This window comes from Propithecus coquereli, unplaced genomic scaffold (genome assembly GCF_000956105.1).
Source record: "Propithecus coquereli isolate 6110/MARCELLA unplaced genomic scaffold, Pcoq_1.0 Scaffold210, whole genome shotgun sequence".
NCBI lineage: Eukaryota > Metazoa > Chordata > Mammalia > Primates > Indriidae > Propithecus > Propithecus coquereli.
The window spans coordinates 981,819-996,354 of NW_012146079.1; the positions used below are offsets into that span (position 1 = coordinate 981,819).

At 38.6% G+C, this 14,536-nt stretch overlaps 1 protein-coding gene across 5 annotated transcripts in view; it reads right to left on the bottom strand.

Moving 5' to 3' along the window:
- Positions 1-14,536, bottom strand: part of RGS7 (regulator of G-protein signaling 7) — a 446,139-nt gene that overhangs the window by 301,661 nt on the left and 129,942 nt on the right. Inside the window, exon 1 of one of the 5 annotated variants that reach the window (XM_012644353.1) lies at positions 5,848-5,986. The exons of the other annotated variants lie outside the window; for them this stretch is intronic. The gene's annotated coding sequence lies outside the window, so the exon portion shown is untranslated. Of the gene's footprint in view, positions 1-5,847; positions 5,987-14,536 lie in introns of those variants that run through there. 5 annotated transcript variants of the gene reach the window in all.

A 14,536-nucleotide genomic window follows, 5' to 3' on the forward strand; every position in this document is an offset into this window, starting at 1 on the left:
GAAGGTTTCACTCTATTTTGTAGCATAGACAGTGAATCACTCCAGTTCCAGAGGTAAAAATTATTTACTCTGCATTTTAGATAAACTATTACTCTTTACAGGCTTAGATTCCTATTTTCTCCTTTAAACTCTGTTTCATCCGAGTCTACAGAGGACTCAATGTTAGAAGCAATAATGTCACCTTTTTAGAATAGTGAGAAGTGACTGGTGATAGGAATAGTCTAATTAGAGAAACAAAGCACTCTGGGGCCATGTAATGAGTTAGTGTAGGAGCCATCAGTCCTACAAACTTTAACCATCAAGAAAAAATTATTGCTTTGCCACACACTTTATAATAATAACCATGAGTCATTAAAGTAAGGTTAAATTATGTTCATTATGTTCTACTTAATAAAGGAAAAAAACACATGCCATATTTTAGAAATGTTTCTGTCAAATGAGTTATTTTTAAATACTACCTAAATAGGTGAATGCTTTGAAATTTCATTCATCAACTCTGTCATTTTCTCATAATGTTGGAAAAACCAAATGCTACCATACTAAAAAAATATATCACATTACATTTAAATCAAGTTATTAGTGGTCTCCAAAGTTTTTCCTCATTTCTCACCATAATCCCATAAGGCAGACATTGTTCCCATGGTGCCCACAAGGCAACTGAGGCAGAGCCACTTCATCTTAGTCATGTAAACAACCCATTTCTTTTCACTCCTACAAATGTTCTTCTATTCATACATCTATTTATTCAATCAACTCATTCATTGAGCACTAATAGGACCTATGGTTTCACGAAGTAAAATATCAGAAAGTTTAAGTATGAATGTAAATCTATAATTATAACATGATTCAAAACTTTTCTGGAGTTGGTTTTTAAGGTGGTAATTGAGTCCTAGGGGATTTTAAATCACTTTATAATGAAATATTACCTGCCATTGAACTGTGCGTGGGAATACTTGGAGTATTTTGAGAAATGAATTAATTTTGTTCTCTATCCATGAGCAACATAAATCCATAAAATGGAAAGAATTTCAGTTTTCTCTACACATTCCTCAGATAATTAGTTACTTTAAACAACTTTGCAATGTTTTATTAATCACTCAATTCAATAGATTTAAAAAAAAAACTAAAACAAATCAAATCATTTAAAGCTAACATATCCTGTAGACAAAAAAGTGACCATGTTTAACCATGTTTCAATGGGCTGCTTTGATATTGTGTGGATCTAGTGTCTGGGCTCTTCTTGAAATATCCCACTTAACAACCCGGAAAGAAGAGCATTAATTTCACAATTTAATAAATGGAAAATTGTGAGATAGAAAGGTTAAGTGCGACGATTATGCTCAGACAGGTCCTTAGCAACACAGGGTTTCTCTACCAGAAATTAGCATGTATCAGAAGCTGCTTTTTCATTATTCCTATTGTTTATGCAATCACTTTTGGGTTGTCAAGGTACTTGTTTTTGTCTTCTGTTTTCTGATTCTGCCAAGTTTAGAAAAAAATACAGCACAGCAATCTAAATTCCAGAGTTTTTCCTGGCATCAATTGTGCTTTTGGATGAATGAACACACTGACTTGGATGAGGAAAATGCAAAATAAAAATTATTAAGATGGTAAAATAAAAAGGGAGGTATTATGTTCAAGATTTGAAATAATTATAGTCACTCAGGAAAAAAAAAGAGCATCTTAAAATCCAATACCTAATAGGAATAGGAGGGAAAAGAACAGTATATTGGACTTTGGACCTTTTTTTAAACTTACTCACTGAAATTAAGGTACTACCCATAGTTTAACGCTATGTAGACAGCAAATTGGACTCCCATTAGAAAGAATTATCGAAGTTTGGAACTGACAGCCCAAGGACAAAGGAAATCTGATTGTGTGTCTAAATGCAGCCTTGACTTTGAGAAGTCAGTTAATTTGCTGGTGACTTTGAAAACTTTAAATCATTGCCATCTTCAGACCTGGAGACATGAGTCATCTATTTCTGTCAAGTGGAAAAGGACAGAAGCAGCAGGGGAGGAAATCTTATTTTCAAAGTTCAGAGAGAATGCACTGGTAACTGCGCTATTGTTTTTCTCAGAATTGCTATACCCCTTTACAGAACACAAAGGCAAGCGATTTTAAGGATATATTGCAACAATCAGGACTTCTTTCTCTCATATTTTGGCAATTAGAGAGAGCCAAGGAATTTTTTTGGCATACCTGTTTGGTCCTAGAAAGGAAACATAGATCAGCTATTGCAAATTTTTTCCTTAGACATTATTAGACCATTTGGTATATTAAATACAGTTTCCAAATACTTTTCCCTGTAATAAATCATACATGATGAATATTCTTATCCTAGTTTTTCAGATGCATAAACTGAGGCCCAGAGGTTTTAAATCACTTGCCACAGTCACTCTTTCCTAAGGTGAAGTTCTAGAACTTGAGCCACATTCTGTGAACTCCATCCTCTGGCCCCTACTCGGGCTCATTTTTTCTAGTGAATCTTGATACTTTGATTGCCTGCATCTTCCTTTCCTTTCCTGTGCAAATAAAGATGCTTGTCTTATTCAGGTCACAGTGTTGTTATGAATATCAAATATCATAATGTATATAAACATGCTTTAGAAATTGAATAGCAAAAAGTTTTTATTTTGAAGCCTATAGAAAGCATGGTTAATGAGTCTGAGAGAAAAGTGGTTACTTGGGTTTAGATTAGCTACTTTAAGGTGTGATCCAAGAATTCTTTGCTTTTTGCCCCCAACCTCCAACCACTGCCCTCTCATAGTCAAGACAAAAAACCCAGAAAATTTGCAGCAAAACATACAGCTGGAAGGCCTGCGTTGCCATGTTCCCAGGACACACTCAGCCACAACGCCTACTCATGTAACAACTTAACCTGGAGGAAGGATAGGTGAGAAAACACTGCTCATGCTTCTGAGTCATTTTTAATCTAACACTTATAATATACAGAGAGTATAGGTCAAAGACGCAGATTATTCCCAAGTGCATTGGCTTTGTATGTTCAGTGGGAGTTATAGGACTTGCTAGCCACCTTGAGGTCTGCTGGAGGGAAACCAAAGAAAAACACAAGCAACAACTCTTCTTCATAAATAGGTTGAGGACTTTCCCAACATTTCTTAACAGTCCTAAGACAAAACCTAATTTTCAGCTTGGGGCCTTGCTTGAGGTACCATGTTGAGAAAGTTGAAAGTCAGACATGGAAACACTGTACTGCTTTGATTGCACGCCACAAAAGCAGTTTCTATGTGCTACAACCAGAGTCAGAAAGCAAGAAACTTTAGGAAAAGAAATCTTTACTTTGCCCAAAGCATGATTCTGTCAGAGGTTGATGCTTCTGTTTCCAATATCAGGTAAGAAATTAATTTGTTCACATCCACAGAATCAGAAAATATCACAGGACGTTCCCAAGTGGTTATGTTAGGTAGATGGTGAGGGATTCCAGGTCTCCTAGGGATGAAAGTGGGTGCTATTGCCCCCATCTTGGTCCTGCCCAACCCTAATTCTCCATACCTGGGGGAGGAGGGACTACCCTATGAATCTGCCAATCAGAACTTGGTGCGCCAGCTGCAAAAGAATGCAAAGGACTCTCTAGCCCACAGGCCAAGCTGCATGGGTACCATAAAGTCTGGAAAGTGACCTACATGCATAGTTAAGGCTCAAGTCATGTGACTCCCAACTGTCTAATCAAAGTGGTTCCATGGTGACCTTTGAGCCACCAGGGAGGTCCCTATCCGGACATTATAAAATAAGATGCAGACAGACCATAGCCAAGCTCTCTCTTCTTTGCCCTTCCTTTTGTCTGCTCTGCTGTGACAATGAGTCCAGTCATCATCCATGGCATATGTGTCATGCTCTGTAAACCTATATCTTGCACTTGCCCTATAATCCTACTTTGCTTTCTTCAATAAACCTCATTTTTATGCTTGCCTAACTTTGGCATGTCTGATCATTCTTTGACCGTGGGCACTCCAAGAACCAATGGTTTCAGACTGAAACCTAACAGTTAGACCAAAGTTTAAAAGAAACTTTAGAAAGAATGAGCGTGAAATGATAGGAAGAACTTAGATATGTGTAGAGGGAAAGAAATGGAACCATATATGGTGAAATAGTCTTAGAAACAGCACAAAAAAGGGAGATCAAGAATCTCAGTGAAGACACGAGGAGGAGGATACATGGTGGGATTGAAAAGGATTTCAGAGGAAGAGAAAGTTAGAAAGGAAAAGGCCAAATTGTTGTTGTGTTTGCCCATCAAGCTCTGGAGTGTTATTTTATCCTATAGGTTGTAGGGGTGCATTAGGCGTTCTTAAAATATATATTCCATATCATAAATTTTATGTAGGTATTGTACGATTTTCACAGTAAACGAAGAGGAAATTCATTTAGCAAAAAAAAAATTAAAATTAAGGTAACTATAGCATTCTTTTTCCTTTCTCTCTGAAAAGATAATAATTGTGATGTCTGCCAATTTAGAACAGAAATATTTAAAAACAAAAGAATCCAATTTAGAGAGTTATCTTTAAAAGTCAGCTAGATTTATCAACAAAAGTGAAGAGACAATTGTCTCTAGTGCCTTTTTGTTGTTTGTGTCTTCTTCCTATCCTCTAGGAAAAAAGAATGAGCACATGAAAAGAAATGCTAATGATGGCAAACGCTGGATTTTTCACTAACGTTTTTAAATAAGCTTTTTATGGAGCAGCAATTATATGAGCTATAAAATAGATGATACAGTCAAACAGTATCAATAATGAAATACTCCATTTGAGAACTTTAAAATACCTTGCACTCAAAAGTTCATGCTTGAACATCTTGCTATCAGAACTGTTCAATTTAAAATAATACACACACACACATCCACACATATAAACACACACACACACACACACACAACACACTCTGTTTTTTTTTTTTTCCTCTTGAAAGAGCTCAGGAAATTTCACCCCAAAATATGACTCTTTGGTATAAAGAACATTTTGAATTAAAGGCCCTTAGAGATCAACAGGCTTTAGAAGGGTCTTTCCCTCTATCTGCATAAACCAGACAGACCCATCAAAAAGAACGATGGGCTTCCTTTCCCTGTTATCTCACTATAGTGTAGGAAAGAAGATTAAGTATTCAACCGGACCTGGTGCAAATCATTTAAAATATAATACCTGTCTCTGAGGTTAATATTATTTGCAAATAGAATCATTTACAGGTGAGTCTCTTTACCCCATCCATTCATACTCCCTAGCAACCCTTTATTGCCCCTACACAGAATTACCTATAGTCTTCATCCCCAACTCCTCTAAAAAGAGGGTATAAAAATTTCTGGCCCCCATTGGGATATTGGGTAATCACTTTGTGATTCTCCCATGTACACGGTAGATAAACCTCTTTCTCTTATTAATATATTTTATTGTGAGTTGATCTTTCAGCAAACTTTTGGGGCAGAGGGAAGGGGAAGTTTCCCCTTATTGCCACACTCTAAATAAAAATAGAAGTAATTCCTGCATTGGGAATATGACATAATCCTTCTGCTTTGGCCTTTGCCACACACCATGCACCCCATGCCAGTGTCTAAGCCAAGAACTGACCACAGGAACACAGTGACTATGCCCAGCTTGGTGATGCGCATGGAACAGGCGGCATTTAGGAGCCACACCAGGATTCTGCTGGCAAGGAAAATGGGAAAATGGCAGCCATTCTGTCTGCTATGCTTTGTGTGTGTGCTCTACCTGCTGATTGAATTTCTTCCCAACACCAACCTCGGATTTGTTGTCTCAGTGATGATTAGCACCTCAATGAGCTGACGGAATTTCAACCCTCAGCCCTTCCCAGCTGGCCCAGTCCCCATGTAGTTACCTCCTTCACTATGACAAAGAGGAACATCCCAGGTGCAATGGTATGTTATAGTTTCCTATTTTACCTGTCTCTCCCTCCCTAGCCCCATGCCAGAATCAGAAACAAGATCCCAAACATCCTCAGTGACACTGTAGAAGCTTCTCAAACAAGCAATCCTCGTGTTCTTTCTAATTTGTCTAAGAGGTCTGGCAAAGAGAAGAAAGCTTAAGAAATTAAAAAAACACAATTAATAGAGAGATAGTCAGGAGAAGTAGGAGAACTCTCGATGGTTTCAAGTACTTACCAGGTACTGAAAGAGCTTGCCTACGAGATCACAGAGTGACAGAAATCCCTGAGCGCCCATGCAGAACAGGAGCTCCTTCGAAGGCAGGGACGTCAACACTGCTCCCCTGGATGCAGAATCTATCTCTCACTGAATATAGGCTGAACGGTAATAAATTCTGGGAGCTTTTCACTGGTGGAGTGTCTATCCCCAAAGAAAACTAATTATTAAATCAGTGTCAGTGGAGAGATGTCTCTAGTAGTCTGCTGCAGGGCACTGTCGGAGGCACTGTCCACTCTGACACTTTTAACAGTGACTTGACAGCCTGGGGCACACAGAGGACATGCTTGTCTATGTGCAATAACACACAGCCTAGAGGAACACAGACTATACTGGAGAAGAGGGTCTTGAGCCAGATAAGGTGGCATAATGGAAATTCAACAAGATGGTATTTAATAAACCCCAAACTTACCTTAAAAATTAAAACCAAAACCCCATGAGAGTGCACAGGGAGAATGTAAGTGGACATCAATACAACTAAGATTTAGGAGTTTTAATTGACCATTAGTAACAGTACTACTAATAATGATAACAACAGCTAGCATTTATTGAGAGTTTACCGTGTACCAGGCACTGCTCTAATCACCTACTCACTACATCTCCACAAAAGCCTTGAAGCACATTATTGGCTTCCCAATTCTACAGGGGAAGAAATCAAGGCACAAAGATGTAAAGTACCTTAGAATGAATGAATCACGTGATGTGATTGTCAAAAATATTAATGCGATTTTACGTGTTGCTCGAGAAAGGTGTTTAGAACAAGAGAATTCATAACATTTCTTTAGTTTGTTGACATCAGACTACACTTATTGTATTCTGTTCTGGGCAAAATGGAGCCTCAAGGAAAAGGTTAGAGTGACAAGGAATGCAACCATTTTTAAAGAAGAATGAGCAACGGGAAAGTCTGGTGAATTTATGCCTAAATAAAAGAGAGAGAGGAGGAACAGCAGAGTTTGAGCCAGGTCTTTGAAGCTTTAGGAATGTCCAGTTTAAGTAGGCTGGGACTTGTGTCCTGCTGCTTCGGGGTTTAACCACGAAAATGACAGCAAGCACATTCCGTAGAATATTTGTTCTGACTTTCCCAGGTTACGAAGTACAAGGATTAGATGTGAAAGAGAATAAACAGGGTCTCAATAGAAAGCTTTCTGGCAGGATTGCTCTGTGAGACGGAAATCACGCTTCGACGAGGATGTACAGGCAGTGGCTGAAACCACTGAGGATGAGGATGAGGATGAGGATGTGCAGGCAGTGGCTGAAACCACTGAGGATGAGGATGAGGATGGGCAGGCAGTGGCTCAAACGTGGGGCCAGTGACCTCAGAGGACCTCTGCTCTGTGAGTCTGAAAGGGATTAACTGCAAACACTATTTTGGTAACAGAGCAACATGAGAAAATTTAAGGCTAGAGGTAAACTATAGCAACTATATTAACAGTCCTTTGAAAAGACTCTACCTATGCTTCTAAGTGTTTCGATTAAATTCAATAAACATTTATTGACTTTTTTAAGCCCAACTACCAGAAAGCAGGAATTATGCTTTATTTATAAGCTTACAGCTTATTTTCTCCTGACTAGAAATGATTATTTAAAAAAAAACAACCTGTTACCTATTATTTTGAAAATGCTACAAATAGATATTTCAAGAGTGCATTGACATGAAGCAAAACTATAGCCATCTGAATTTGAGCATGGCCACAAATGACCTTAACCTTATTTGTTTCCAACAATTTCTAAACTCCTTTTGCATTTGCTTTAAATTGCCTTTCAGTGCAATGCATGTTCTGAATAAATAAATTAATTGAATTGAAGATTATACTTTTTTTGTATAATCTGATTTGGCTAATTTTCCTCTTCTGAAGTTTATTTCAAGTATTTTTGGTGTTTTTCGTCTGTTTGCTTGTTTGTTGTTAGTTCTATTATTATTGTCGTTTCCCCCGTAAGTTTGGTCTTCCACATTTTCCTTCCATTTTTGTCATCTCACTATTATCTGCGCTTTAAATGTTATTCTGTGCTTTAAATGTTAGTTCATTTCCCATTCCTGGGGAGGCTCATCAAGCTGCTAACAAAAGTATTTTGGAACATGTTTCTATCACCTCTTCACTTTACCTCCTTCTAAAAAAATAAATTATAATTATCTTATTTTTAGGGGGCAAACTATGTGTTTTACATTTCTTTTAGTCAGCACAATAATCCTTTCTAGCAGGTACAAATATTTCCCCATATTTTAGAGGCACAGAGAGGTTAAGTAACCTGCCCAAGATCACACAGTAAGTGGAGAAGCTAGAATTTGAACTCCAGACCCTATGTATTTATTTTCCAGGCTATCCTCTACCCACCCAGACCCCACCAGGAAATGAAAGGCAGGCATAGCACAGTATCAGGCAGATAAGAGTTTCAGTATTATTTAGGAACCATGGCATCTCATTTCTGAAACAGCAACTTCACTGTGAGGTTTAGAAATTCCTGAGTTTTGTGATACCTGAGGACCCATCACCCTAGCTCAGGCAGTGAGAAACACGATGTGGAACCAAAGCCATTCATGTAGCTCTCCTCTGTACCTAACAAAAGAACTCATGAAGGACCTTGCAGCCAAAGTTAGCTTAGTGTATCGCCAGTACTCATAAAAGTTTGCTGCACGGAGGCTAGTTTCCTAACTGCTGTACCAGTCCTATTTTTACAAAAGAGTTAAATCAATCTTCTACTGGGAATTGCACCTAGGCAGTTTGAATTTTCTAAGAGGAAGTGTCTATAGGTTTCAGCAAGCTTGAAAAAGTTCTGAGGGGTGATGTAACGAGGCATCATGGTATCATAGAAAACTAGACCAAGAATTTAAAAAAATAGATTTCAATCATTGTCTGCCTCAATGCCTCAGTTTCTTAATCTGGAAAATAATTATATATTTCATAGGATTCTAAGAAAGCAATGTATGTGTGTTAGGTGAAAAGCATTCTGTGTATGGTGACAAGTTATGTGAGCATAAAAAATCAATATCATTACTAGTAATTACATTAACTATTTCAGTCAATAAAGATTAGGATTAACCATTATCAACATTTCTCCAACATGCTAGATAGCAAAGTTATGCTATAAGCAGGCAGGTATATACAGTCATGGTTTATAAATATGCCAACATCCAATACATACTATTTGCCTATTTGTCATTTAGAATAATCTGTGTCACTGCCCAAATGTTCATATCCAAAGCCCAGGGAGCAGGGCCGGCTTCATAGGTGTGTCACCTGTGTGGTCACCTGGATGGTCACCCAGGTTCCAAACCTAGAAGGGCCTTGTGCTCGGTTTGATGCTCTGCTGTCTCCATCTTGAAACTCTCATTAGTGTTTGAATAAATACTAATTTGAAATTTTTATTTTGTGCTGGACTTCATAAATTATGTTGCCAGTCCTGCCAGTGCGAATAAAAGCAGAATCTGAAATTACCAGGGCTTGGGGGAAACGGAGAGGTGTACTTAGAGGAGGAAGCTCCCAGCTGTCTGGGGAGGAAGATGGGACTCAGTTGCTGAATTAGAATCTGAGACCTCTTGGCTAACATTCAGACCCACCTCTCATTTTAACTGAAAAAATCAAGAATCCCAAAGTTTCAGCAATTTGCCCAAGGTGCCTGGATCACCAGTGGTGTGGTCTCTATCTTCTAACAAATGACCTGCCCTGGAACATAAGCAGATGTTGTTGCAGGACAGTTTTGTGTCCCAGATCACAGATGTCTCTTTCGTAATCAGCACCTCCTCCTACTGCCGTGTGGGCCACAGCTCCAGTTATATGGTAACCCTTTGACCTTTTCTCAAAGTCCTTGAAATCAGTTACTGAAAAAATAGACTGACCCCTTTACATTAACTTGAGTGTCACTGTGTACATATTTTGTTTTGTTTTTCTATTTATCCTCAATTATTGCCAGCTTGCTGGTGAAATGTACCTGAGAATAACCTTCAGACAAATGCTGTGGGCTCCACACTGATGACGTTGATTTGGAACACATTGGAGGTGTCGTGTCATCTAGCTGTTCAAATGTTTCCGCCGAATGAGGACTCGTTGATAGATAACGTCTTGTTTACAGGCACATCCTTGGGTACCAGCCGCTGCAGTTTCATGACTGACCGTAAATCTCCCTGGCAGGAGTGAAGCATTCAGAATGCCTTCTGCTCTAATCATTACTTTATGTTCATCGCATACAGATCAGGACGAATTCTGAATGCAAATCTCCTTTCAAGTTAGCTGATGCAGGCTGTCAGAATTCATGTAAAAATGGACCAACTATGACAGGAGGTGCAAGTTAGCTGTAGAATTAGAAAACGGGGAAATGACATTGAAGTCTGTAGAAGAACTAGTCAGCGTCCCACCTCCCTACTCATGGCACACTCAGCATCTCTGGAATTTTTAGATACTCCTTTTTGCACTAGTCTTTTAGTTGTTACCATAGTGATTATAATATGTGTTCTTAACTTATCATAGTTTATCTTGAAGCAATGTTATACCACTTGATATATAATATAAGACCCTCTTAACTGTATAATTCCAATTACAGACTTTCCAATTTTTTTTTTTTTTTTTTTGAAACAGAGTCTCGCTCTGTTGCCTGGGCTAGAGTGACAGGCCATCATCATGGCTCACAGCAACCTCAAACTTCTGGGCTCAAGCAATCCTCCTGCCTCAGTCTCCTGAGTAGCTGGGGATACAGGTGCACACCACCACGCCCAGCTAATTTTTTCTATTTTTAGTAGAGACAGGGTCTCATTCTTGCTCAGGCTGGTCTTGAACTCCTGACCTGAAGTGATCCTCCATCTTCACCCAATCCTTTTGCTATTGCTTAAAGTTTACTTTCACCTAGCTTATAAATTTGACAGTACATTGTCATTAGTGTACATTGTCAGGTGTGAACATTCAGCTGATTTTAAATATTTTTTTTAAAAAAAGAAAAAGTCTTTATACTTGTCCACAGATTAACAATGCCCTTTACTTGTCTTGCTTTCTAGTAGATCTAAGTTGACATCTGGCATCATTTTCCTGCAGCCTGAAGAACTCAACTTTAGCATTTCTAATACTGTAGATCTGCCAGGGACAAAGTCTCTGATTTTTTTCCTGAAATTCCCCATTTCTTTATCTGTTATATCTATCATTTCCTGTAGACTCTTTATGTATTTATCAAAGTATTTGCTAATTCCAATATCAGGATTATGCCTGGGTCTGTTTCTATTAACTTATTTTTTCTTGACTATGTCTAGTGATTTTCAACCTGCCCTGGCCAAAATAGCTTTTGATTGTATAGCTGCATTGTAGATGACTCACCGGAATTGTCCTTTGAAGAGCAATGAGTTTGGTACTAGCAGGCAATTAAAGTATTGAATCACCTCTGTATTGAATCAATCTCTGTTGAGATTTGATATTATGTTTCGTGAGGCTATTCCTATTTGGGTTATGCCCTTAGTTTTAGGGCAAATCTCTCAATCTTGATACATAGCGTTTATTCCTAAGGGAGTGGCCTTTCTAGGTTTTCAATGAAAAGTTCAAGGTATTTATCAATGTCTTCCAACTTGACGGGACTCAGACTCCAAACTCTGTCTCTCAGCACCAGGAAGCAGTTGAAATCCCCACTAAGCTCTCTCAGTCTTCTGTTGTTTTCTTCTGGGGCCCCTTGGCTATTCCCCCAACACACGTGCAGTGCAGTTCAAGGCTCAATTCAAGATTTGAGAGGCGTTTATATCCACATTTTGCAGCTCCTCCTTCCACGTCTCTCTCTTTTCTAGTATTTCTTCCCTTGATTTCAAGCTACTCTGGCTATTCTAAACTGTTTTTCCGACTCCTCAGGCTAATAGGATTTCAACCTCTGGCTTCAGTTCTGGCCACCCAAGAGATACGGTTTGGGAAGTGCTCTCAGTGCCTTACAAATGTGAATCTCCACCCGTGTTGTGCCCTTCCTTAAAGAGTTGAATGTCCTCTAATTTCATCTGCTTTCGGTTGCTTTCCAGTGATTCGAAATTTTTTTTTCTATTTTTTTCCTAGAGTTTATAATTGTTATGAGCAGAAGGCTTAGTCTTATACAAGCTCTTCTGTCATCAATCACCAAGACCACTGTGTCCCCATTAGTTGAATGCTGAACAAAATTATCGAAAACATAGATTATAAAAAAGGCCATGTGCATCTCTCTCTAAATAATAACGGCCAGTATTTACTCTGCACCCAGATCCTTTTAGAAATGTTTAATACATATTAACTTCTTTAATTTTCATAACAGCCCTCTGTGGTAGATTCTATTATTTTTATTTTACAAATGGAAGAAACTAAAGTCCAGAATTTTAAGGAACTTGTTCAAGTTCACAAACCTAATGAATAAGAGAGTTACTTCAGAGTTCATGATTTCAGCACCAGCCTCTTCTGCCTAGAAAACCGACATGGCTTTAAATTTCTGTTGCATGGACTGTCGCTCAGATTAGACTGCAAACTGCTGCGTGTGGATCTCTTACCCATCCATACCCCCTTGGCTTTCTATTCATTAAAAACATCAGCACATTCATAGTGATTGTTGTATCTTTCACATTAGTTGGTAAATATCCAATGTCTGAGCCTCTTATCTCTCATATGAGTGAAGAAGATAATGTGCTTTTAAATCCCTAACAGAAGAAGGAATACTCCGAAAGATGGCATTGTTCAAATCTCTCAAATTTCTGCTCATTTGTTTGCAAAGATAGATTGATTTATAAATTTAGAAATTAAGCAAAGCTGGCTTTCTGGAAGTAGGGTCTGAGCAAGGGGTGGAAGGCACCATGTCCAGCCATGAAGGTAGCAAAAAGAAGATTTAAAATATACCTGATTAGAGAATGAATTACTATAATTAAGCCTTCATATTTGATTTGTTCATGAAATGACTCTAAATCTGGCTTACTTCAAAAAAAATATTTTATTATCTTTATTTTTATTATATATGGTTTCCTTTGCATAATTTTATTGCATATCGTTTCCTTTGCATAATTTCTTCTCCTCTATTCTCTATTCAAGCTATTGGACACATCCACTCTTGCTCTGGCTACATAACCCAGGTTGACCAATTGGCCTCCTTGTCAATGTATTTGATTTAGGAGTGAGTTTGTGGCCCAAATAAATGGAAAGAGACACAATCCTGGGAATCCGAATAAAATAAATGGAAAGGCGAAGTTTTCTTTTCACTGACGTAGGTGGCAGACTATAAGCTTGGAACTGATGTGGCCAGCTTCTCACCTCTTGAAAAGAACTTGCCTAAGAATGAAAATCAGCACTGAGAAATATATAAGGACAGAGTCCTGACAATTTCATTTAACCTTGAATCTAGCAACTCTGATAGATATCCCAGATCTTTCAGTTATTTGAACCATTTAATTATTGTTAATTATTCTTAAGGTATTTTTTGTCAAATTGGTGTACAGAGTGAACGTTTGTGTCCCCCCTACCCCTACTCTACCCCCAACTCCCCCACCCCTGGCCAAATTCATATGTTGAGGTCCTAACCCCAAGAGTGGCTGTATGCAATTACGGTTAAATGAGGTCATAAAGGTGGGGCCCTGATCCGATAGGATTGGTGTCCTTATAAGAATTTGCTCTCTGCCTCTCCATGCCCATGCATGGAGGAAATGCCACATGAGGACATTGTGAGCAGACGACCTGTTACGAGCCAGGAAGGGTGCGCTTACCAGAAACTGAATTTTCTGGCACGTTAATCACAGACTTCTAGCCTCCGGAACTGTGAAAAAATAAATATCTATTGTTTAAGCCACCCAGTCTATGGTTTTTTGTTGTGGCAGCCTGAGTAGACTAATACAGTTGGGGTCACTTAAAACTATGAGTCTTAGTAACACAGGAGGCAAGAGTTCAAAGGCAGATTTGCATTGTAACCCTGTGATGCTGATACACTCCACTGGCAAAACTGCTCCTCGATTAAAACCCAAATGATTTCAAAAAACCCTTAATAGGATAAGCAAGGGATTCTACCAAGATTGAAAATCCACCGTGCCAACAAAAGCCTTTTAAATGCACTTTCTAAGCTTTCCTTTTACCTTTCAAGTGGCTCGCTGGCAAAAATAAAGGTTCCAATTAAAGCTAAGGGGCTATTCAATCATATGATTGGTGACAATTATTCATTTAACTATGTACATGTTAAGCGTAAGCTAATTACATTTCCCTCAAATCAGAGCCAGGTCAGACCAGGCCATTCAAGATTATTTCAACTTGGCCCAATAGGATAACACTGAAAATGACAATAAAGAAGTCTTGGCCGGGCGCGGTGGCTCACGCCTGTAATCCTAGCTCTCTGGGAGGCTGAGGAGGGTGGATTGTTTGAGCTCAGGAGTTCGAGACCAGCCTGAGCAAGAGCAAGACCCCGTCTCTA